This window comes from Heloderma suspectum, chromosome 3 (assembly GCF_057233095.1).
Source record: "Heloderma suspectum isolate Gila_16-S chromosome 3, 16-S_ref, whole genome shotgun sequence".
Taxonomy (NCBI): Eukaryota; Metazoa; Chordata; class Lepidosauria; order Squamata; family Helodermatidae; genus Heloderma; species Heloderma suspectum.
In genome coordinates, this window is record NC_139460.1 from 11,197,669 (window position 1) to 11,221,457 (window position 23,789).

At 46.6% G+C, this 23,789-nt stretch overlaps 1 long non-coding RNA gene across 1 annotated transcript in view; it reads left to right on the forward strand.

Moving 5' to 3' along the window:
- The first annotated feature begins 316 nt into the window (after positions 1–316).
- Positions 317–23,789, forward strand: part of LOC146349348 (uncharacterized) — a 29,527-nt gene continuing 6,054 nt past the window's right edge. The window contains exons 1-3 of the long non-coding RNA XR_014788793.1: positions 317–386; positions 3,095–3,159; positions 5,229–5,317. This is a non-coding gene — a long non-coding RNA (uncharacterized LOC146349348). The remainder of the gene's footprint in view (positions 387–3,094; positions 3,160–5,228; positions 5,318–23,789) is intronic.

Below are 23,789 nucleotides of genomic sequence, written 5' to 3' on the forward strand. Positions count from 1 at the left end.
GAGCTGCCGGCTGGCTCCGTCAGCAGCCGGACATCCGGCTGCTGGCTAGCAGGGAAGCAAACGGCGGCAGCCGTAGCCGCCGCCGTTTGCGTCCCTGTAGTCAGCCGTGATAGGCTACGTAAATCTTAACGTAGCCTATCACGTCTGACTTCTTTTTAAAAAAAGTGCGTGGATTCCGGGGGGAGGGACGGAGCGCCTCTCCCACCCAGCAGAACCCGGCGGAGCCAGGTAAGGCCTTTGCGTACGCGTGTTTTTTTTAAAAAAAGTCAGATGTGATAGGCTACGTAAAGATTTACGTAGCCTATCACGTCTTTTTTTTTTTACATGGGAAATGGCGGCAGTGGCAGCCAGTCGGAAGCCGCCGCCACCTGGAAGATCGACCCCAGGTAAGTCTCGTCCCGGGGAGATCCATGGGGGGGGGTTTTGGGGGGGTGGCAGGCCGTTCTGCCACAGATTTCAGGGGGCCAAATGCGATGCCATTCAGCCCCCCTGAGATCCGTGGCGGAATTCTCTGACATCCCTACCTGAAACAAAAGAAAATTAGAGGTGATTCAGATGTGTCCCATCTCGCCTCATTGCAAGAGGCTCGACTAACAGAACTCTGAAGGGTGTTCGGATCATGCTGTGTTGTGTAAGCTTCCCTGGCATCTTTTTGTTATAGGGCAGCATATCAATAAATGAATTCCTCTCATCTTCAGGCTGCTTTGTTGCCTGCATCCTGTCCACTTCTGACCATCCCGTTCTCTGCATCAAGCCAAAGGGAGAGCTGTCCATCTGCCCACTTGAAAATATTAGTTTAGCACTGGGAAGGCAAGCCTCTTTTTTTCCTGCCCCAAGCACCACACTTGATAGATTTGTAATTAATATGCAGAAGCAAGAAAATTGCTGCATGATGAATAGATTACAAAGCAAGCTCTTTCATCTTGTTTGCAATTCCCCCCCCTTGCCAATGGCTGTGATTACAATTCACGCGCCATTTCCATATTTCCTTGAGCATTTGAAGGAGCGCACTGATTTGATGGTTTATTCCATTTTCAATGCGTTGCAGGTGTTTGGTGACAATCAGGATTGCTATCATAGGTTGCTTCCATCTTAAGGCCCTTTAGGGCTGCTGATGCTCTCCTTTTCTGCAATCAGCTGGAACTGGAATGAAAATGGTGGTTCCACACAGCATTTAATATAGTGCTCTATTACCCAGCAATCCCCTTCCCATGGCTACATTCCTTCAATAATGTTTACTGAAAAGTAAGTCCCATTCAACAAAGATCACCTGCTAAGTTGGTTAGTAGCCCCCCCCGCTTACAAGTTCTGCCCCTTTTATTGCTTCCTATTCTGCATGGCTGTGGGATTCATGATGAATTGCCCCTTAATTAGACAGCTCCTGTTCCCCATGGAAGAGAGCGTTTAATTACTGGGTTAGAAAGAAAGAAAAAAGACGTAAAGGAAAGCAATAATTAAGCCCACTTGCATGACCCATTGAGACCCCCCCAAGTTATCTATTGAGAACTTTTAGCTCATTCCTGGTATTTATACTCTAGACTGCTGTCCCTGTGGGATCCTCAGAGTGAGTATCAACATATCTAACAATAAAACATAGAAAACAATAACACTGTTTAGAACAGGGGTGTCGAGCCTCTTTCAGCCCAAGGGCAGAAATTCCATTTCAGAGAAGCTCTTGGGGGCCACATTCCAGCAGTGGGTGGAGCCAAAGGCAAAAGGGGCAGGGGGAACTATCAGAAATACCAGCATATTTTATTTTTAAGCTCTCAATGCCCGTAACTGAGCCTTAGGAAAGGCATTTTAACCTTTTAGCAAGGGAGGTGGGGACACACGAAAGTCAGGAAACCACAAAATGATTGGTGATTTGGGGAAATGGACTGGGGCCAGCAGAAGGGGGCATGGCCATCTCGGGAAACCTAGGGGGCTGTCAGAAATGACTCCGAGTGTGTGGAGATGCCTGGCAGCTCAGATTCAGAATCAGAATCCAACCAGCCAGAATAGAGGGAGGCACCCTCCCCAGAAACAGTGAGACTTGCTTCCCAAGACGGTGACACACAGGTGGCCCAGCCTGAATGGCTCCCCCATTCCTCCACCATGATAACCCAGGTTTCGAAGGGGGAGGGATGAGGGCAAGGGACGTGACTTGAGGGTTCATCACAGAACCAAGTGGGAAAGGTTAGGGGCAGGGCTCAGAGGCTCTTCCAGGTTGGCAGTTCTTATTCATAAAGGCGTGTTGACCTCGTGGAATGAGAAAAAAACCACACAAAGCCAGGGGACCAAAAAATGGTCAGTGGATGGAGGAAGGGAGTGGGGCCATGGGGAAGGGGCAGGGCCACCTGGAGAACTCCATGGGGCTGGATCGGGCCCCCAGGTGGGCCCACTTTGGCCTGTGGTTCTGCACTCCTGATTAAAAAAAAAAAAGATCGAACAACTCATCTACCAGCAGCAATAGTCACAAAAACAGAGAAGTTGAGATCACACCGTTCCATAAAACACACACTTAGAGGAAGTCACGTTGAGTTGATTTCTCAGTACTCCTAGCTAGCTCACCCAGGGCAGAGAACTTTGTATTATGGGTGCCAGTAAAGAAAAGGCCAACATGCATTCCTGCACCGCCACCACTAGGAACACATCATACAAAAAGAACCTTGATAGAACTGTAGGTGCAATCATATCAAGATTGCATTTTTAGCTGTGTGTGTCTCATCAGTGCGCACCTGCATCTTGGAAATGCAGAGAGAAGAAAGGATTCATCTGTAATTTTTAAAATATAATTATATATATATATATATATATATATATATATAAAAATGAAACAATGTGTCCCTAAAAATACATCACTTCCACTAGGAAACAAGACCACATAATTTGGAACTCTGAAATCTGGAGAGAAACTAAGAATTTTGGAAGTGTCCTTAGAAGTCGGTAGAGAAGGTGGGGAGAGAATAGCAGATGATAGAAAGGATGAGAGCCAGTGTGGTGTAGTGGATAGAATGTTGGACTGGGAGACTGGGGTTCTTGTCCCCACTCGGCCATGATGCTGACTGGGTGACTTTGGGCCAGTCACTGACTCTCAGCCTAATCTACCTCACAGGGTCATTGTGAGGATAAAATGGAGAGGAGGATCATGTATGCTGACTTGGGCTCCATGGAGGAAAGGTGAGATATAAATGTAATAATAATACATGTAATAATAAATCAATAGAGACCCTCTGGGCAGCCTAGTACTGCACCAAGTTACAAGCTATCTCTGTTGCCATCTTATGACAAATCTCTAGTTGTTTATACATCCCTTGACATCTAGAAGAATTTATATATGTCAGGTGTACTCCTGTTAGATCATTTCCTAATATTCTGAGTCTGGTGGTAAATTTCTAGCCACAAGCTGTAGTCATGTGGCAGTTTTCCATCCTTGCCATCTTTCTCTTACCCTCCCCATGATTTCCCACACTTCTATCCTTGACACATGAAATTCTACTTCACAATCTCATTCCGAGTTTGGTTCCTGTTAACTTCTTACCACAGAGATGACCCAAAGCCACATGTATTGTTCTAGACTAATCACTTCCAGTCTTTTACTAACTGGAGTTGTTCAACATCTGTATGAAGTCATTGGGAGTGGTCATTAGGAGATTTGGGGCAAGGTGTCATCAGTAAGCTGCTGACACCCAGCTGTAGTTGTCTGTAACAACTGAGTTGGGAGAGGTCATGCACATTCTGAACAGGTGCCTGGATGCAGTTACGGGCTGGATAAGGGCCAATAAATGGAAGCTCAATCCTGATAAGACAGAGACTCTATGGGTTAGTTGTTCCCAGGTCCAGGAATTGGGTTGTTTACCTGTTCTCCTTGGGGTTGCATTCCCTCCGAAGGAACAGGTATGTAGTTTGGGAGTGCTCCTGGATTCATCTTTGTCACAGGAGGACTAGGTGACCTCAGTGGCTTGGAGTGTCCATTACCAACTTTGGTTGGTGCACCAACTATGCCCATTCCAGGGAGTCAAGAGGGTTAAATCCCTTCAAAATGCTTTGAGGGGTTACTCAAAACAACAATGATAGAAGCTCAGCTAGAATGTATACCACAGGTTAGGAAAGGTAGCACCAAGTTCAAGAGGTCACTAGTTATAAATGGCTACTAGTCCTGCGGTCTATATGCCACTTCCAGTATCAGATGCAGTATGCCTATGTAAACTAGTTGCAGGGGAACATGACTGGAAGGGTGCTGTTGCACTCACGTCCTACTTGTGGGCTTCCCACAGGCAGCTGATTTGCCACTGTGTGAGCAGAATGCTGGACTAGATGCACCCTTGCTCTGATCCAGCATGGCTCTCCTTATGTTCTTATGAGCTTTGACAGAGCACTATGAGAAAGCTGGCCAAAATGGTCTCACCCATGGAAGGGGAGTTGTTGCTTCAGCAAGGTGCACAGGCCTTCTGAGGCCTTGCAAAGGTTGAGTAGATTAGTCCTGCTATGGTTCCATTTCTTCTGAGGAATATCTGTGCTTTGAAAGGGCCTCTGCCTTATTCTGCAGCTGATGGCTCTTATGATATGAGTCTTCCAAATATGAGGAGTCTGGTAAAGAAATGTCCTCTGGCCTGGAAGGAGTTGGAGTGGGGGACCATGGCTCTTCAAGAGGCACGTCTTCTTCCCCATCTGTGTCCTCCTCTGTGCTTGAGTTAGGGTCCAAGCCAGGGAACACAACACTCACCACATCAGGTTTCTTTTCACCAACTGCTTTCAGAATCCCTGAAGCTCACATCTCAGGGTTTTGAGACAGATTTCCCTGCTCCTGACTCTGAATGACCTTGAATGCAGTGAGCCAAGCCTATGCTGTGAGGAGCTGCAGTAAGTAGGGATGTCCATTCTGGTGGGGAATTCGCAGAACCGTCCATTCTGGTGGGGAATTCGCAGGGGGGAGGTGATCCATTCCTCCCCCCAGATTCCTTGCGGAGTGGCTCTGCTCTGCAAGGATTCTGCAGAGCTGAGGGATGCCCTGTTCTGCCATCCACATGCCCTGGATTCCCCCATTTTTTCCGGCTCCCCAAACTTAGGTAAATAATTCCGTAAGTACCACTGAAAAATCCTTTTTGCGTGCCTGCCGTTGGTCTCTGTAAGGGTAAAGCCCTTCGAGGGGATTCCCCATGTAACTTCCAGTCACCTGACCTCACCAGACCTGACCTCACCTGACCTCACCTGACCTCACCTGACCTCACCTGACCTCACCTCCACAGACAATAAACAGAAAAGATGGAGGATTTCTGTGGACTTCGCGACTCAGCCCCAGTGAAAGAAAGCCTTGGGAAAAAGCCTCATAAAAAGGGTAAAGCCGTTCATGTTCTTCTTCCTCCATTTCCAATTTACGGATTTCTTTTCATGATTATTTTAGTAAAATCTGCCATTCGGCAGACAAAAAAAAAAAAGAGTCCATGTGAGCTCTGGTCCAGGTCGACCGTGCCGCTCTGTTCCAAGGAGGATTCCATGGACGGGATTTGTCAGAATTTGATCCCATTTAAAATTCGGGCAGAATTCTCTGACATCCCTAGCAGTAAGTGACTTGCAACTGGTGCATTTCCTGGGCCTCTTCAGTTTCCTACTCTTTTGGGACATGGGTCTTGGCTATTATTTCCATCTGGGTTCTCATTTCTGCCTTCAGGTCTGACTGCATGCACCTTTCTGCATGTCCTGAAAATTTACATTCTTCAGGCTCTTGGCAGAGATATAACTAGTTTAGATGAGGTAGGCTTGACACTGTTTCATTGGGCACCCTAGAACTGCAAGGCACCAGAGGCCCAAGATCCTGCTGCTCAAAATCCAGAAAAGCCTCCCCCTCCTCCCTCAGTCTTCGCAAATACAGTGCTCCATAAACATAGAACTGGTGCACCAAGATCGGGGATATACAGTTCTGGAAGTTTCAACCTAACACAACTTGGTCTCCTCTCACATCAACCTGACTGGGCACTGAAATTGGCATCAGAGGTCCTCCTCCAGGTACCTTTGCCAGGCAAGGTGTGCCATGGGACAACCAGAGGGCTTTCCGTTCTGTGGTGCCTTTTTCATGGAATTCTCTTCCCAGGGTGGTTTGTCTGATGCATATATTGTTATCTCATAAGTGCTAGCCAAAGATCTTTGCTATTTTCCCCATAAAAGAAGAATAGCTGAAGAGGGTAAAAATTATGCTTGTTAAAGAATGATTTTTACAGGTAAAGTCAGGGGTCCACACATTATGTCTGGACTTAGGAGCCAAACATTATTTCTATTAGCCAGCAAGAATATAGTAAGATGCCTCTGAATACATCCCTTTTCCACCTAGCAAATGGCAGCCTGCACCTCCTATAGGATAAGGAGAAGGGCCAATAGCATAGATGGCATTGTTCCTCATAAGTCTGAGTCTCTTCCAGGTCTCTTTCTGAAAATTAGAAATTGCACCCATCTCTCTGGCAAGCCCTAGCATGGTACAGCACAGCAGAGCGAGCATCTATTTTCAAAACGAGAGTTAGAAACTGAGAGTTGGTGTGAGAGCCATACTGAGGGCAAGTGTGGTGTAATGGTTAGAGTGTTGGACTGGGCCTCAGAAGATCTAGTTCTAGTCTCCACTCCACCATGAAGCTTTGGGCCAGTCACTGACTCTCAGCCTAACCTACCTCACAGGGTTGTTGTGAGGATAAAATGGAGAGGAGGAGGAGGATCATGTAAGGTTCCTTGCAGGAGGAAAAAAAGGTGGGATATAAATTTAATAAATAAATAAATAAAAAGGCTAGAAGGCACAGTCTTTCCGACTCTCCTAAGGAATCCAATCCATATTTTTCTTTTTCCCCTGCAGCGGCTCCCCTTCACAACCCAGTCTGTTGCTGTTATTTTTTTTTCTTACCTTAATCAATCTCCAGAGGACAAAGCAAAGGGAGTTGTTGTCTCCCTCCTCTTTATGATGTGGAAAGTGGGAGAGAGAGAACAAAGCCAGTTGCAAGTGGGGTTCAGGCATGCAAAAAGGCTGAGGGAAATAAAAGGGAGAATTGTTATTACCCTCTGCCTTCTCCCCTCCAGGCAGTTAATCAATATATATAGCAAAACTTCATTTTTCTTAAATATCTCCCTCCAGGCAGAATGAAGTGCACAAGAGATTGTTGACTGGAAGGTATTTGGAAAGAATATATTCTTAGAGTTAGAGGTTGGAACTGTGGTTCAAAGCATTTATTAGAAGCTGCTGCTGTAGCATTCCAAGGGGTGGAGGGTGCAGAGGAAAGAGAGCAAAAGAGACTGGGGGGGGGGAAGCAGTTTTGCACATGAAGAGACAGAGAGAGACAGAGAGAGATGATGATCTGAGCAGCACCGCAGATAAATTGAAAATGGTATAGCAATGCCCCCCACACTCAGCTCCCCTCTTAGCCCCCCACTCAGAGCTGTATTTTTCTTAGGAAGAGAAGAGAAGAGAGGGGAAAGGGAAGAAACCATTGCAGATGCCATTCAGAGATAGAGAACACAGATTCTCTCCTCCAAATCTACTCCAGGTTTTTCTGACAACCTAATTTAGTTGGTGTAATGTAACCTCCCTCCTTGAGCTTTCTTGCTCATGAAGTTCAATGGTGGGTTGTTGTTGTTGTTTTTGCCCCTGGACTGTTGTCAATTGGGTTTGTGGAAGGTTGGCTAAAGCATTTATTTAAGCCCACCTTTTGACCCAAATTAAGACCTCAACCTGGCTTTCAACATAAACATTAAATAGCATGAAAGCAAATTTTAAAATTCAGCACAGGAATAAAACAGGAAGAGATGTACAGCACTATCTTGTGCATGTTTACTCAGAAGGAAGTGCCATTATGTTCAATGGGACTTACTCCCCATCAAATGTGTATGGGATTGTAATCTTAAAAGCATGTTACCCTTCAGTCCCAATGCCGGCCAAATAAAGCCGTAATGAGCCTTTTAGATGCTAGAAGAAGTTTTCCCAGCCTGCCTTTAAGAACATAAGATGAGCCCTGCTGGATCAGAGGAAGGGTCCATCTAGTCCAGCATTCTCTCCACACAGTGACCAACCAGCTGCCCATGGGAGGCCCACAAGCAGGACATGAGTGCAACAGCACCCTCCTTTGTTTTACTGCATGGTATCATGTACTTTGTAGTTCAACAATTGCTCATAATAATATGGTTTGAAAACAGGCTGGTTTAGCTATCATATATGTGTAATTCATTTGCAAGAATGAAGTTGGCTTGGTCAGAACATCTTTAAGTATCATGAGAATACAGATGGCCCATTGCAAAAAGTTGACTTTCGCAAGAATGCATTATATGACAAGAACACACAATGACTGTTCATGTAATTCTGAACTATAACACATTAATTTCTGAAATGCCACCAGAATTTTTGGATCAGGACGCAGAGGTTGCTGAACTAAAATATGCAATGCAAATCCTGATCTTCAGATTTCGGTGACAATTTTTTTCTTTGGTTAAGGAGCAGTTTGTTCAATCAACCACAGAGTGACCCAGTTAAATCTCTCACTTTCTGCAGAATTACAGTCAGGACAAAACTGAAGGCATATATATGTCAGATTTTTACTGAACATTCAGTATTTTGAAGCTTCTGTCATATTCAGGCCTTCCTTACATAAAATATAGTGGAGTTTAAAATCAATGATCAGTATATGATTGAACTACTGAAAGCTTTCCAGAAAACATATCCTGAAAGTTTTATGAAGGCATTCTATAGGCATCTGAGTGTCACTGCAGTCAGAGGCTTACATCCGCCTTACTTGGCTAAACCTCCCATCTCTCTATTTTTAATTTTATATGTGTCAATTATGTGACATCTACTGGAAAACACTTAAAGACAGGTGGATCCATGAGCTGGGATTATCTACAGCTACATTAGGATGACAACATATGGGATGTGCAACAAAATGTTGCAGAGTGGTTGCAGTACAGGATCCCGGCCACTCCATTCAATTCCCCCTTCCATCTGGTTTCCCATTCTCCCTTCCATCTGGTTTCCCATTCTCCCTTCCATCTGGTTTCCCATTCCCCCTTCCATCTGGTTTCCCATTCCCCTTCTCCAACAGTCAGTCAGCATTCTAATGCTCCCTTGTCATTGGACTGTTCTTGGGATTTCACCTTCCCTTACAGTTCCCCCCACCCCACTGAAGAGTTTTTGTACTTCTACAGACGTTAGGGTTCCCCCAAGTATGCTGATTCCTCTTGTGCATGGGTGGTGCCATTCTGGCTACATAAGCAACGACACTCAAAGCTTGCGCATCAGAAACAGAGGGAATGATCGTTCTTCACCTACCATCGTTTAAGTTGTTTGTACATCAGGGGGGTCCCCAACCCTTTGGTTCAGTGAGCACTGCTGGAATTATTTGAGAGTGTTGTGAGAGCTCTCACAAAATATCTGCCATGATGGTGGGGCTTGCCCTTTTGTAAAATGGCTGCCATGGTGCTTGTGGCAGGTCACAAAACACTCATTTCCCAGAAGACAAACCGGTGAGACTGGAGCTGTCTGCAAGGGGCCTCTTGAAATTCTCCACCCTATATGGACAGAGGAATTTGGGGGGACAGTTTCACCATATTTCTCCAGGGGGAGGAGAACTTCTGAACAAGTTTTCATATGCAGGGCTCACGGTTGGCGGGGTTTGTGGCACAGATTCTTTCTTTTTTATATAAGGGGTTTTGGTTTCGTTGTGCTGCCACTGCAAGTGGCAACAGCATCAACTGTGTTTGGAGCCTGACCCCCATTTTGTATGTACCACAATGCAGGTGTGTGTGTGTGTGTGGGGGGGCAGTGTTATGTCTAGTTCCAGGGAAGGGGTGGACCTCGTCCTGTGCCAAAATCTGCCCTCCAATTTCCTGAAAGTTTGTTTCTGCTTTGAAAGAAGCTTCCATTCTGCCCCATTCTCAGGGTGTTTATAATTAATTGTGCGGTGTTTTTGAGCTTACCTAATCACTTTGAGGCAGCCAAGGGTGCTGCGTGTTTCTTTTCTTTCTATTACACATAGAAATGCAGCCGCCCAGGCTGCATGATCTGGGGAAAAAAAAAAGACCTATGGGAGGAATTACCTTGTGCTTAGGGATGTTGTGGGAGTCTGAGAGGGGGGTGGAGTCCAGCAGACTCCCACCCTGCTCAGACTCCCGGATTCCAGTCTGCAGACCACTGTGCTTGCCCGACTTGGCACTCCCTAAGTTGGGCAAGAAGCGCAGCAGTCCCCTGCCCCCTTGCCGAGCCACCATTTTGTGCAAAATGGTGGCTCGTTCTTTTTACATGAAGGGGCTTTTTATGCAAATGGCAGCCATAAAGGGGCCATTTATGCAAAATTACAGGCACTCACCGGATGCCCATGGACTGTCCGGCAACTTGCATGGCAAAAGGGTCAGGCAAGCAGGCGGGGGTCCATCGAGCAGCACGCAAGGCGGACCTGGGTGAGTTCGCCCATCCCTACTTGTGCTGTCTCTCCTTGGGGTTTAATTGAAGTGTGGGAAGCCAAAGGGGCTACAGGCTGTTGGAGAGCTGGTTGTACAGTGACAAACAGGACACTTGCAGACATTCCTCAGCTACCTGCTATGCAATGAAAGCACAACAATCCCAAACCCAGCCAATGACAATTTCTCTGAAATTATCTTCACTATTATATTTCTTACGGAAAGCAACTTCTTTTCTATCAAATTGAATGAGAATCGTTGAAAACAACGTGGGAGAAATTTTCAACACAGCACTAGGTAAGACTAAAAGAAATGTAACTTGGCCAAGAACCTAAGTACAAGAGAGAGATGGGGTCTCAGCGCTGAAACACAAAACTACTCTTTTGAATCCAAATAAACATGGCGCTGGAGGGGTGTACCTCGCTTTGCAGCATGCCAGCCTCCCGTGTATTTTTTTTTAAATAATTAAGAGAATCTTAAGAAATTAAACAAAAATCAGGGGGGGGGGGAGGGTAGCATGGGGGTGGGGGTGGGGGTGCCAAGGCAGGTGTCTGCAGGCCAGCAGAGGCTCATGACTCTGATGTCCGTGGGGCTGTGAATCTGCGCTGGGTTTCAGTAAGAACCAGTCAGAACTCTAAAGGAGCTCTCCAAGAAGCTGTTGGATCTTGGATATATGCTGATTAACTAGAAATTCATACATTCTCAATGCCTTATTAAAATATATAAGCAGAGCCCATGAGAACAATTTTATAGTTTGCATCTCTTGCTCTTGCCTTTTGGGGGTTACATTTTTGCTTCCACTGCCTTTCTCTCTTTTTCTTCTTCTTGTTTTTACTCTATGAAGAAATGCAGCTTCCTTCTTATTTTAATCATTGTTTGAAACGGCATTCTTTCACAGGCTTTACTGCAGTTGCAAACTGTCGACTGCAGTTTTTCAAATGTGTGTGTGTGTGTATGTGTGTGTATGTATATATATATATATATATATATATATATATATATATATATGCCTGTCAAATCAACAGTCACTTATGGAACAGTCTCATCTTTCTCAAAACATCTTTGCCATCTTTTCCTTTCTTTCTGCCTTTACCAGCCACTTCATGTCTTCCTCTGTGTGTACTCAGAAATGTAGACATGCACATTCCCAACATCCTGATAGAATTTTGGTTTCCTGTTTTAGGAATTAAATGTGCAGACTATATGGGCAATATTCTGATACGAATATAGGTCCTGGGTTGGCTGTTTTAACTGAAAATGAGCACACAATTTGGTGATAAACTGACTGGGATTCGCATTTCAGATGCAACGGAATAGGTGAGGGTGGAAGCACACGGCACCCTCTTTTCCACCCAGCGGAGGCTGGTGGCGCCAATGTCTGTGGGTCTGTGAATCTGAGCTGGGTTTCAGTCAGAACCAGGCAGAACTCTAGAGGAGCTCTCCAAGAAGCTCTTGGATCTTGGATATATGCTGATTAACTAGTAATTCATACATTCTCAGTGCTTTATTAAATATATAAGCAGAGCCCATGAGAACAATTTTATAGTTTGCATCTCTTGGTCTTGCCTTTTGTGGGTCACATTTTTACTTGTGCTGCCTTTCTCTCTTTTTTTCTTCTTGTTTTTACTCTATGAAGAAATGCAGCTCCATTCTTATTTTAATCATTATTTGAAATGGCATTCTTTCACAGGCTTTACTGCAGTTGCAAACTGTGGACTGCAGTTTTTCAAATGTATATATATATATATATATATATATATATTAGGGGTGCACAAATCCCCTTACCTCGTGTCCGTGGGGGGGGGTCCGCCAGGGTGGGAGGTGATCCGTTCCTCCCCCTGGAATCCTCGACGGGGGGGAAGTGATCCGTTCCTCCCTGCTGGAATCTGAGCTGACCGGCTGTGCTCTGCGGAGCTGCCGGCCGGCTCCATCCCGGCTCCTATCTGCGCGGAATAGTGCTCTCCAGATGCAAATGGTGTCAGCTACGCCATTTGCATCCCTGTTTCTTCTCGCAATAGGCTACGCGTCTCTATTTACTTAGATACTTACGTAGCCTATCACGTCAAAAACCAGGGACGCAAATGGTGTCCGCTATGCCATTTGCTTCCCTGTTTTTTTCACGCGATAGGCTACTGAAATTTCTACGTAAATAGAGATGCATAGCCTATCGTGAGGAAAAACGGGGACGCAAACGGCGTAGCGGATGCCATTTGCATCCGATCACTTACTTCTGGGTTCTGCACAGACAGTGGAACAGAACTGGCTTGGGGGGGGTATTCGGTCTGGAGAGGCACGGGTAAGTGTGTTTGTTCCACTGTGGACTTCAGGGGGCCAAATTCACTGGAATTTGGCCTCACTGGAGTCCGTGGCAGATTCTGCGTACATCCCTAATATGTTTGCCTGTCAAATCAACAGTCACTTATGTCCTCATCTTTATCAAAATGTCTTTGCCATCTTTTTAGGGATGTACGAAAGTCACTTACCTTTTCGAAGGGTGACATTCGCAGTGGGGGGGAGGTGCTCCATCTCTCCCCCTGAAATTCTCTCTGGCCAGCTCCGCTCCGCGGAGATTCTGCAGAGCCACGGGCTGGGGCCACACGCAGCTGGCCGTCCGGCCGCTGGGCAGCCTGCAGGGATGCAAATGGCGGCTGCTGTAGCCGCCACCATTTGCATCCCTGTATTTTGCCGTGATAGGCTACGGAAATATTTATGTAGCCTATCACGGCAAAAAAAGAAAAAGAAAAAAACAGTGGATGCAAATGGTGGCAGCTACGGCGGCCGCCATTTGCATCCCCTTTTTTTCGCCGTTTTAGCCTACGTAAATATTTACGCAGGCTATCATGGCGAAAAAAAAAGGGAACGCAAATGGTGGCCACTACGCCATTTGCGTTCGCTGTTTGTTTTTGCCATGATAGGCTACGTAAATACTTAGGTAGCTATCATGGCCTCTGCAGGGACACAAATGGTGTCCCTGCATTAGCCGTGATAGGCTACATAATTATTTACGTAGCCTATCATGGCTATAATGAGGAAGCGAATGGCGGCTGCAGACGTGGCCACCATTCGGAAGTCAGCGCGGACAGCAGCAGGTAAATGCTTTGTTTCGTGCGCCTTTCATGGGGTGGGGGGTGGGGGGGTTCGTTTCACCCCAGATTTTGGGGGGCCAAATGCACTGGCATTCGGCCTCACCGAGATCCGTGGCGGAATTCTCTGACATCCCTACATCTTTACCTTTCTTTCTGCCTTAACCAGCCACTTCATGTTTTCCTCTGTGCATACTCAGAAATGTAGACATGCACACTCCCAACGTTCTGATAGAATTTTGGTTTCCTGTTTTAGGAATTAAATATGCAGATTATATGGGCAATATTCTGATATGAATATTCTGTAGGTCCTGGGTTGGCTGTTTTAACTGAAAATGAGTGCACGATTTGGCGATAAACTGACTGGGATTCGCGTTTCAGACTCAATGGAATAGGTGACGGTGGAAGCAAACGGCACCCTCTTTTCCACCCAGCAGAGGCTGGTGGCGCCGATGTCCATGGGGCTGTGAATCTGCGCTGGGTTTCAGTCAGAATGACTCGAACACTAAAGAAGTTCTCCAAGATGCTTCTGCAACCTTGGATAGGTCCTTTAGAGTTCTGGCTGGTTCTGACTGAAACCTGGAGCAGACTCACCGCCCCACGGATATCGGCGCCACCAGCCTCCACTGCTGGAGGCACACTGATGCTCACAGACACTGTATTGGAGACCCCAGCTGTACATGAACAGCAGAAGGATTCTAAGCAGAGAAGTCAGGTGGGAGCAGTGGAGGCTGGTGTCTCCGATGTCAGTGGGGCTTTGAATCCTCTCTGGGCTTCTGTCAAAACCAGTCAGAATTCTAAAGGAGGTCTCCAAAGTGCTGAACCCTATCTCCCAAATGGGTTCAACACCTTAGATGGCTCCTTTGGCGTTCTGACTGGTTCTGACTGAAACCCAGCACAGATCACAGCCCCACCGACATCAGAAACACCAGCCTCCCCTGTGTGGAAAAGAGGGTGCCATTTGCTTCCACCCTCAATGATTCCATTGAGCCTAACATCTCAGGAATCCCAGTCACTTTATCACCAAACAGCACACTCATTTTCAATTAAAACAGCCAACCCAGGACCTATATTCATATCAGAATATCACTTATCTCATTTGCACATTTAATTTTTTAAAAAAAGAAACCAAAATTCTATCAGAAAGTTGAGAGCGAGCATGTCTACATTTCTGAGTACACACAGAGGAAGGAGTACACAGAGGAAGACATGAAGTGGCTGGTAAAGTTAGAAAGAAAGAAAAAGATGGCAAAGATGTTTTGGCAAAGAATTTAGGGATGGGGGAGAATTTCTCCCTGAAACTTCGGGGGGCCAAGTGCCAACGCATTCAGCCCCCTGAAATCAGCAGTGAAATTCTCCGCCCCCAATGCCCCCCCCCCGGGATGGGACTTACCTTTCACGAATGTCCCTCCCAGAGGCGGGTCCTGGCGGCGGTTCGTCAGGTCTTCGTCAGGGGTGGGGGTGGCAGCCGGTCTTTCGACCAGCTGCCGCCGCCACCATTACAAGGAAAGTAAAAAACAAAACAAAATCCCGTGATAGGCTACGTAACGATTAACGTAGCCTATCACGGCTAGATCTCCAAAGTCAGCCGTGATAGGCTACGTTAATCGTCACATAGCCTATCATGGGTGACTTTGAAAAAAAAAAAAAAGCACGTACGCAAATGGCGGCTCCCACAGGGAGCCGCCATTTGCGTTCCTTATTTGGTCTCTGTAGTCTAGGTAAAGATTTACGTAGACTATGGCAAAAATAAGGGCAACGCAAATAGCGTTGTCCTTATTTTCGCCATAGTCTACGTAAATCTTTACATAGACTACAGGGACCAAATAAGGAACGCAAATGGTGGCTCCCTATGGGGGCCGCCATTTGCGTACGCACTTTTTTTTTTCCAAAGTCACCCGTGATAGGCTACGTGACGATTTACGTAGCCTATCACGGCTCACTTTGGAAATCTAGCCATGATAGGCTATGTTAATCATTACGTAGCCTATCACGGGTGTGGTTTTTTCTTTTCTTTTCGCAGCTGGGTAGACGGGGCGCTTCTACCTGGCCTGAATTTCGCCGGCGAGGGATGGGGCGCCTCCCAGCTGGCCTGAATTTCGGCCGGGTGAGGCGGGGCGCCTCCCCCCCTCGCATGAACTTTGGGGGGAGAAGCGAAGTGCCTCCCCCCCACTGCGAAGCAAGCTTCGAGGACAGGTAAGGGACTTTCATCCATCCCTAGCAAAGATGAGGACAAAGATGAGACTGTTCCATAAGCGACTGTTGATTTGACAGGCGCATATATATATATACATACATACATATACATTTGAAAAACTGCAGTCAACAGTTTGCAACTGCAGTAAAGCCTGTGAAAGATGCCGTTTCAAACAATGATTAAAATAAGAAGGAAGCTGCATTTTACTTTCTTCATAGAGTAAAAACAAGAAGAAGAAAAAAGAGAGAAAGGCAGCAGAAGTCAAAAATGCAACCCCCCAAAGGCAAGAGCAAGATATACAAACTATAAAATTATTATCATGGGCTCTGCTTATATATTTTAATAAGGCACTGAGAATGTATGAATTACTAGTTAATCAGCATATATCAAAGAACACATTTAAAAAATTGTCACAAATCCCAGGAGCAAAATCTGCATATTCAGAAATCAAGTGATAGGCACTTTGACAAAATCTGAATGTAATTTCAGCCAACAGAAGGAAAACCAGAAACCCAAACCCAAACCAAGCCATGTTCTTGGAATCCGTTGATTTTGAACTTTTGCCCCAGCTGATTAATTGGGCTGTAAGTTCCAAGACTGCCAAAATGGAGACATCTGAAGATTGTCAAGTCATGGCAGGCTCTACTTTCCAGACAAAAAAAGGGCCTCTGTTCACTCACCCACTCAAATGCCAATCAAACGACTTCTCCCGGAATGGCTTCATCATCATACTGCATAGAAAACAGGCCTAGTGCGATACCGAGAACTAGGATTTAGATGGTTAGTTCGCTCAAGGCATTTTTGTAGAAACTTAGGCTTAGACGAGGTCAGCCCAACATGGGCAATCCTGGCAGGCAGAGGCACTCCAGGACCTCAGGCAGGGGTCCTTCCCATCACCTTCCACCTGTTCCTTTTGACGGGGGTGTCTGGGATTAGAATTATAGAATTCTAGAGTTGGAAGGGACCTCAGAGATTATCTAGTCCCACCTGCTGCTCAGCGCAGGATGTAACTACAACATCCCTGACAGGTGGTCATCTGGATGTTGCCTAAATGCCTCCAGCAATGTACAGCCCACCACCTCCCAGGGCAGCCCATCCTGCTGATGACGTTCCTTCTAATGTTTGGTGAAATCTGCTTCCCTACAATTTCTACCCTTTGGTTCTAGTCCTGACTACTGAAGCAATGGAGAACGTATCTGCTCCATCTTCCGTGTGACAGCCATTCAGATATTTGAAGATGGCTATCATGTCTCCCCCCTTCATGGATCACTGCCTTGTTGTGGCGAAGGGGCTTGCGTAACTCAGTGAAGCCATAAGCTATGCCGTGCAGGGCCACCCAAGACGGACAGGTCATGGCAGAGAGTTCTGACAAAATGTGGTCCACTGGAGAAGGAAATGGCAACCCACTCCAGTATTCTTGCCAAGAAAACCCCATGGAACGTATCACAAGGCTAAAAGATATGACGCCGGAAGATGAGCCCCTCAGGTCGGAAGGTGTCCAATATGCTACTGGGGAAGAGCAGAGGGTATTTCCAAGTAGCGCCAGAAAGAGTGAAGCGGCTGGGCCAAACCCGAAAGGACACTCAGCTGTGGATGTGTCTGGCGGTGAAAAGAAAATCCGATGCTGTCAAGAACAATATTGTTTAGGAACCTGGAATGTCAGATCAATGAATCAAGGTAAGCTGGAGGTGGTCAAACATGAGATGGCAAGATTGAACATTGACATCTTGGGAATCAGCGAACTAAAATGGACAGGCATGGGCAAATTTAATTCAGGTGACCATCATATCTACTATTGTGGGCAAGAATCCCTTAGAAGAAATGGAGTAGCACTCATAGTCAACAAAAGGGTGGGAAAAGCAGTACTGGGGCACAATCTCAAAAATGATAGAATGATCTCAGTACGAATCCAAGGCAAACCATTCAACATCACAGTAATTCAAGTCTATGCCCCAACCACTGATGCCGAAGAAGCTGAGGTTGATCAGTTCTATGAAGACCTACAACACCTTCTAGAACTAACACCCAAAAAAGATGTCCTCTTCATCATAGGGGATTGGAATGCTAAAGTAGGAAGTCAAGAAATCACCGGGATAACAGGCAGGCATGGCCTTGGTGTACAAAATGAAGCAGGACAAAAGCTAATAGAGTTTTGCCAAGAGAACATGCTGATCATAGCAAACACTCTTTTCCAACAACACAAGAGGCGACTCTACACATGGACGTCACCAGATGGTCAATATCGAAATCAGATTGATTATGTCCTTTGCAGCCAAAGATGGAGAAGCTCCATACAGTCAGGAAAAACAAGACCTGGAGCTGACTGTGGCTCAGATCATGAGCTGCTTCTTGCAAAATTTCGGCTTAAATTGAAGAACGTCGGGAAAACCACTAAACCATTCAGGTATGACCTAAATCATATCCCTGATGAATATACAGTGGAGGTGAGGAATAGATTTCAGGGATTAGACCTGATAGACAGAGTGCCTGAGGAACTATGGACGGAGGTCCGTAACATTGTTCAGGAGGCAGCAACGAAATCCGTCCCAAAGAAAAAGAAATGCAAGAAAGCCAAGTGGCTGTCTGATGAGGCTTTACAAGTAGCTGAGGAAAGAAGGGAAGCGAAAAGCAAGGGAGAAAGGGGAAGATATACCCAACTGAATGCAGAGTTCCAGAGAATAGCAAGGAGAGACAAGAAGGCCTTCTTAAATGAACAATGCAAAGAAATCGAGGAAAACAACAGAATGGGAAAGACTAGAGATCTCTTCAAGAAAATTGGAGATCTCAAGGGAACGTTTTGTGCGAAGACGGGCATGATCAAGGACAAAGAAGGCAGGGACCTAACAGAAGCAGATGAGATTAAGAAGAGGTGGCAAGAATACACAGAAGAACTATACAGGAAAGATCTGAATGTCCCTGATAGCCATGATAGTGCGGCCACTGAACTTGAGCCGGACATCCTCGAGAGTGAAGTCAAGTGGGCCTTAGGAAGCATTAGTAACAACAAAGCTAGCGGAGATGACAGTATTCCAGCTGAGCTATTTAAAGTCCTAAAAGATGATTAAAGTGCTGCAATCAATATGCCAACAAAACTGGAACACTCAACAGTGGCCACAAGACTGGAAAAGGTCAGTTTACATTCCAATTCCAAAGAAGGGCAACGCCAAAGAGTGTTCAAACTACGGCACAATTGTGCTCATTTCACATGCCAGCAAGGTGATGCTCAAAATCCTACAAGCTAGGCTTCAGCAGTATGCGAACCGAGAACTACCGGAAGTACAAGCTGGGTTTCGAAGCGGCAGAGGAACTAGAGATCAAATCGCCAACATTCGCTGCATCATGGAGAAAGCAAGAGAATTCCAGAAAAACGTCTATTTCTGCTTCATTGACTACGCTGAAGCCTTTGATTGTGTGGATCACAACAAACTGTGGCAAATTCTTAAAGTGATGGGAGTACCAGACCACCTTACCTGTCTCCTGAGAAACCTGTACGAGGGTCAAGAAGCAACAGTAAGAACCAGACATGGAACAACCGATTGGTTCAAAATTGGGAAAGGAGTACGACAAGGCTGCATATTGTCACCCTGCTTATTTAACTTATATGCAGAGTACATCATGAGAAATGCCGGGTTGGATGAATCAGAGGTCGGAATTAAGATTGCCGGGAGAATTATCAACAACCTCCGATATGCAGACGATACCACCTTAATGGCAGAAAGCGAAGAGGATCTCAAGAGCCTCTTGTTGAGGGTGAAAGAGGAGAGTGCAAAAGCTGGTTTGAAACTCAACATTAAAAAAACGAAGATCATGGCATCTGGCCCCATCACTTCCTGGCATATAGAAGGGGAAGAAATGGAAGCAGTGACAGATTTTACTTTCTTGGGCTCCAAGATCACCGCAGACGGTGACTGTAGCCATGAAATTAAAAGACGCTTGCTCCTTGGGAGGAAAGCTATGGCAAACCTAGACAGCATAGTAAGAAGCAGAGACGTCACCTTGCCGACAAAGATTTGTATAATCAAAGCTATGGTTTTCCCAGTAGTAATGTATGGCTGTGAGAGCTGGACTATAAGGAAGGCTGAGCGCCGAAGAATGGATGCTTTCGAACTGTGGTGCTGGAGAAGACTCTTACGAGTCACATGGACTGCAAGGAGGTCAAATCAGTCCATCCTAAAGGAAATCAACCCTGAGTGCTCATTGGAAGGACAGATAATGAAGCTGAAGCTCCAATATTTTGGCCACCTAATGCGAAGAGAAAACTCCCTGGAAAAGACCCTGATGCTGGGAAAGACTGAAGGCAAAAGGAGAAGGGGACGGCAGAGGATGAGATGGCTAGATAGCATCACCGATGCAATGAATATGAACTTGAGCACGCTCCGGGAGAGAGCGCAGGACAGGAAGGCCTGGCGTGCTATGGTCCATGGGGTCACGAAGAGTCGGACATGACTGAACGACTGAACAACAACAACAATCATGTCTCCCCTTAATCTTCACTTCTCCAGGCTAAACATGCTCATATTTCAACCATTTCCCATGCATGGTATCTTCTTCATATTACCCACTAGCACATCCACAAAAACACCACCCCTACTGTCTCATAGCTGTCATATCTACAACCATCTGTCCCCTTTAGAACAAAAGAATATAAGAAGAGCCCTGCTGGATCAGACCAAGGGTCCAGCTAGTCCAGCATTCTGTGCACACAGTGGCCAACCAGCTGCCCACAGGAAACCCACAAACAGGACATGAGTGCAACAGCACCCTCCTGCCCATGTTCCCCAGCAACTGGTGTACATAGACTCACTGCCTCTGGGACTGGAGGTATTCAATAGCCATCAGGATTACTAGCCATTGATAGGCTGATCTTCCCTTTGTTAATGGTGGCGTTAATGGAGGGCTGCCAAGTGCACCGTGGGGACAAACATCATCTGTCAAATTAAAAGGAACATATTTGTTATGCTGAGTCATGCCGTTGGTCCAATCTAGCTCAATATCGTCTACATCAGGGGTAGGCATATCTGATGCCCTCCAGATATTTTGGACTACAACTCCTATCACCCCTTAGCATCGGCCATATTGGCTGGGGCTCACTGGAGTTGTAATTCAAAATATATGGAGGCTCCAGGTTCCATACCCCTGGCTTTCATTAACTAGAATCAGTTCTCCAGGGTTTCTGACGAGGGATGGGCGAACTCACCCCTGTCCGCACCGTGTGCTGCTTGCTAGACCCCTGCCAGCTGCTCGACCCTCCTTGCTGTTTGGGGTGCCCAGTCCACGGGTGCCCAGCGAGTGGTGCTTGGTGTCCCACTCCTCTGTTGAAGACCATTACAGACCTAAATAGGCCATTTACACCTGTAATATTATGTCAATAGGCCTCTGTATGGCCACCATTTCCTTAAAATCGGCCTTACGGAAAAGGCCAAACCTTTCTGTGCAGAATGGTGGCCTGTCACTGTCAGAGCAGTGGGGCCCGCTGTGCTTGCCTGACTTGGTGCTCACCGAGTCAGGCAAGGGTGGCCGTCCCCGGACTCCAGGGAGCTATGGCTGACTCTGACGCATCGACCACCTTTTCCTGTGAGCACACTTTTTTGTTTCTAGAAAAGGAGCTGTATGGGCATTCATGCAAAACAGCTAGATTCCCTGAATGTCAAGTTAATCTGATTGGAGCCCAGTTAATTAATACGCCTTTTGTAGTCTAACTGAAAAGGGAAAGAAAAGAAAGCCAGCAAGACAGAGCAGGGGGAATGTGCAACTAATGTAGGGATGGCGGAGAATTTCTCCCCGAAACTTCGGGGGGCCGAGCGCCAACGTGTTCGGCCCCCCGAACAAGTTTCGGGGAGAAATCCTCCCCCCCCCGCCCCCCGCCCCCCCCCCGGGACGGGACTTACCTTCCCTGAATGTCCCTCCCGGCGGCGGGTCCGGCTGATGGTTCGTCCGGTGTTCGAGCGGGGCGGGAGTGGCAGCCGGTCTTTTGACCGGCTGCCACCCCCACCATTGCAATGAAAGAAAAAAAAAAAAACACGTCCCCTGATAGGCTACGTGACGATTCACGTAGCCTATCACGGCTAGATCTGGAAAGTCAGCCGTGATAGGCTACGTGAATCGTCACGTAGCCTATCACGGGTGACTTTAAAAAAAAAAAAAAGCGCGTACGCGAATGGCGGCCCCCATAGGGAGCCGCCATTCGCGTTCCTTATTTAGTTGCTGTAGTCTACGTCAATGTTTACGTAGACTATGGCGAAAATAAGGGCAACGCTATTTGCATTGCCCTTATTTTCGCCGTAGTCTACGTAAAGATTTACGTAGACTACAGCGACCAAATAAGGAACGCGAATGGTGGCTCCCTATGGGGGCCGCCATTCGCGTACGCGCTTTTTTTTTTTAAAGTCACCCGTGATAGGCTACGTGACGATTCACGTAGCCTATCACGGCTGACTTTCCAGATCTAGCCATGATAGGCTACGTGAATCGTCACGTAGCCTATCAGGGGACGTGTTTTTTTTTTTTTTTACTTTCGAGTTCGCGGCCGGGCGAGGCGGGAAGCCTCCTCCCCGGCCTGAATTTCGGCCGGGCGAGGCGGGAAGCCTCCCCCCCCGGCCTGAACTTCGCGGGGGGAGCAGCGAAGCACTCCCCCCCACCGCGAAAAAGCTTCGGCGAAAGGTAAGGGACTTTCGTCCACCCCTAATAATGCCCTGCTTGTGTTGCTGTCTGGAAGTGTTTCATTCCATTTTCCCTCCTAACTGGCTTTCCTATAATGAATAATTTTTATGCTATTTGCATAAAAGGTTAACACTCTGCACAGGGTGCTCCTGAACATCTAGAAAGAAAATGCCACACTCGTGTCTCAGCACCGGTGTTGAGGCTTATTTAACATCTACATTACCAGCTTTGTAACAGTATTTATTTATTTATACCTCAACTTCGGCAAAGCTTTCGACAAAATGCCCCATGATATCCTGATGAGCAAACTTGCTCAAAGTGGGCTAGATGAAACAACGATCAGGTGGATCCAGAGTTGGCTGCAGAATCGGACTCAAAGAGTGCTTATCAATGGGACCTTCTCACACTGGGGAGAGGTAATGAGCAGGGTACCACAGGGCTCAGTCCTGGGCCCGGTGCTCCTCAACATTTTTATGAATGACTTGGAGGAGGAGGTGCAGGGAATGCTGATCAGATTTGCAGATGGCACAGAATTGGGTGGGATTGCTAATACCCTGGAAGACAGAAACAGAATTCAAAGTGATCTTGATAGGCTGGAGCGCTGGGCAGAAAACAACAGAATGACATTTAATAGGGATAAATGCCAAGTTCTGCACCTAGGAAAAAGAAACCAAAGGCACAGTTACAAGATGGGGAATACTTGCCTCAACAAAACTACAAGTGAGAAGGATCTTGGAACTGTTGTCAATCACAAGCTGATTGCCTCCAAACCCCCAAACTCAGAGGCAACTTCCTATCCAATGCAGGGCAAGAGAAATGTGGAGGGGATGGTCCCCTCCGTGCTTAAGCTGCCCTGCATTGATGGCTAGGAAGCCGATTTCAGCTGTCTAGCCACTGGAAGGCGGAGAGGGGTGGGGCAGGTGCCGGCTGATGCGTAGGAAGCGTCAGCACGTCACTTCCACCCTCCCCACCCTGGCACACCAGCAGGAATGCCCCATTTTCATTGCTCTGTGCTCCTTTTCTAGCATGGAGCAGGGGACCGTTCTGCACTGCCTATGAGGCAGCATAAGAGGGGGTGGGAGTTGGTTCTCGGACTGGCATCAGGGGGGCCGGGTGGGAGGATGTCTGCTGCACTCCACCCCCATCCCAGATTTCCACAATATCCCTACTGATTTGCAAAATGAATGTCTCCTAGTGATGGTCTTTCGAGAAGGGCTTCCTGCCTTCCTCTGAAGATCTTAGTGCATGGGTAGGATACTATGGCAGGAGTCATATTAAGCATGTTCATCACTATTTGCTGGTGTTACAAACCAAGTGAGAAGGAAGGATCTTTGAGGCAACATTGCCCTAAAAGATCCTTCTAAAAAAGATCCTAAAAGTAGAAGCACTCATGAAGCTATAGAAAAACCACTCACTCTTTATTTTTCTAACAAATACATCACTCCCCC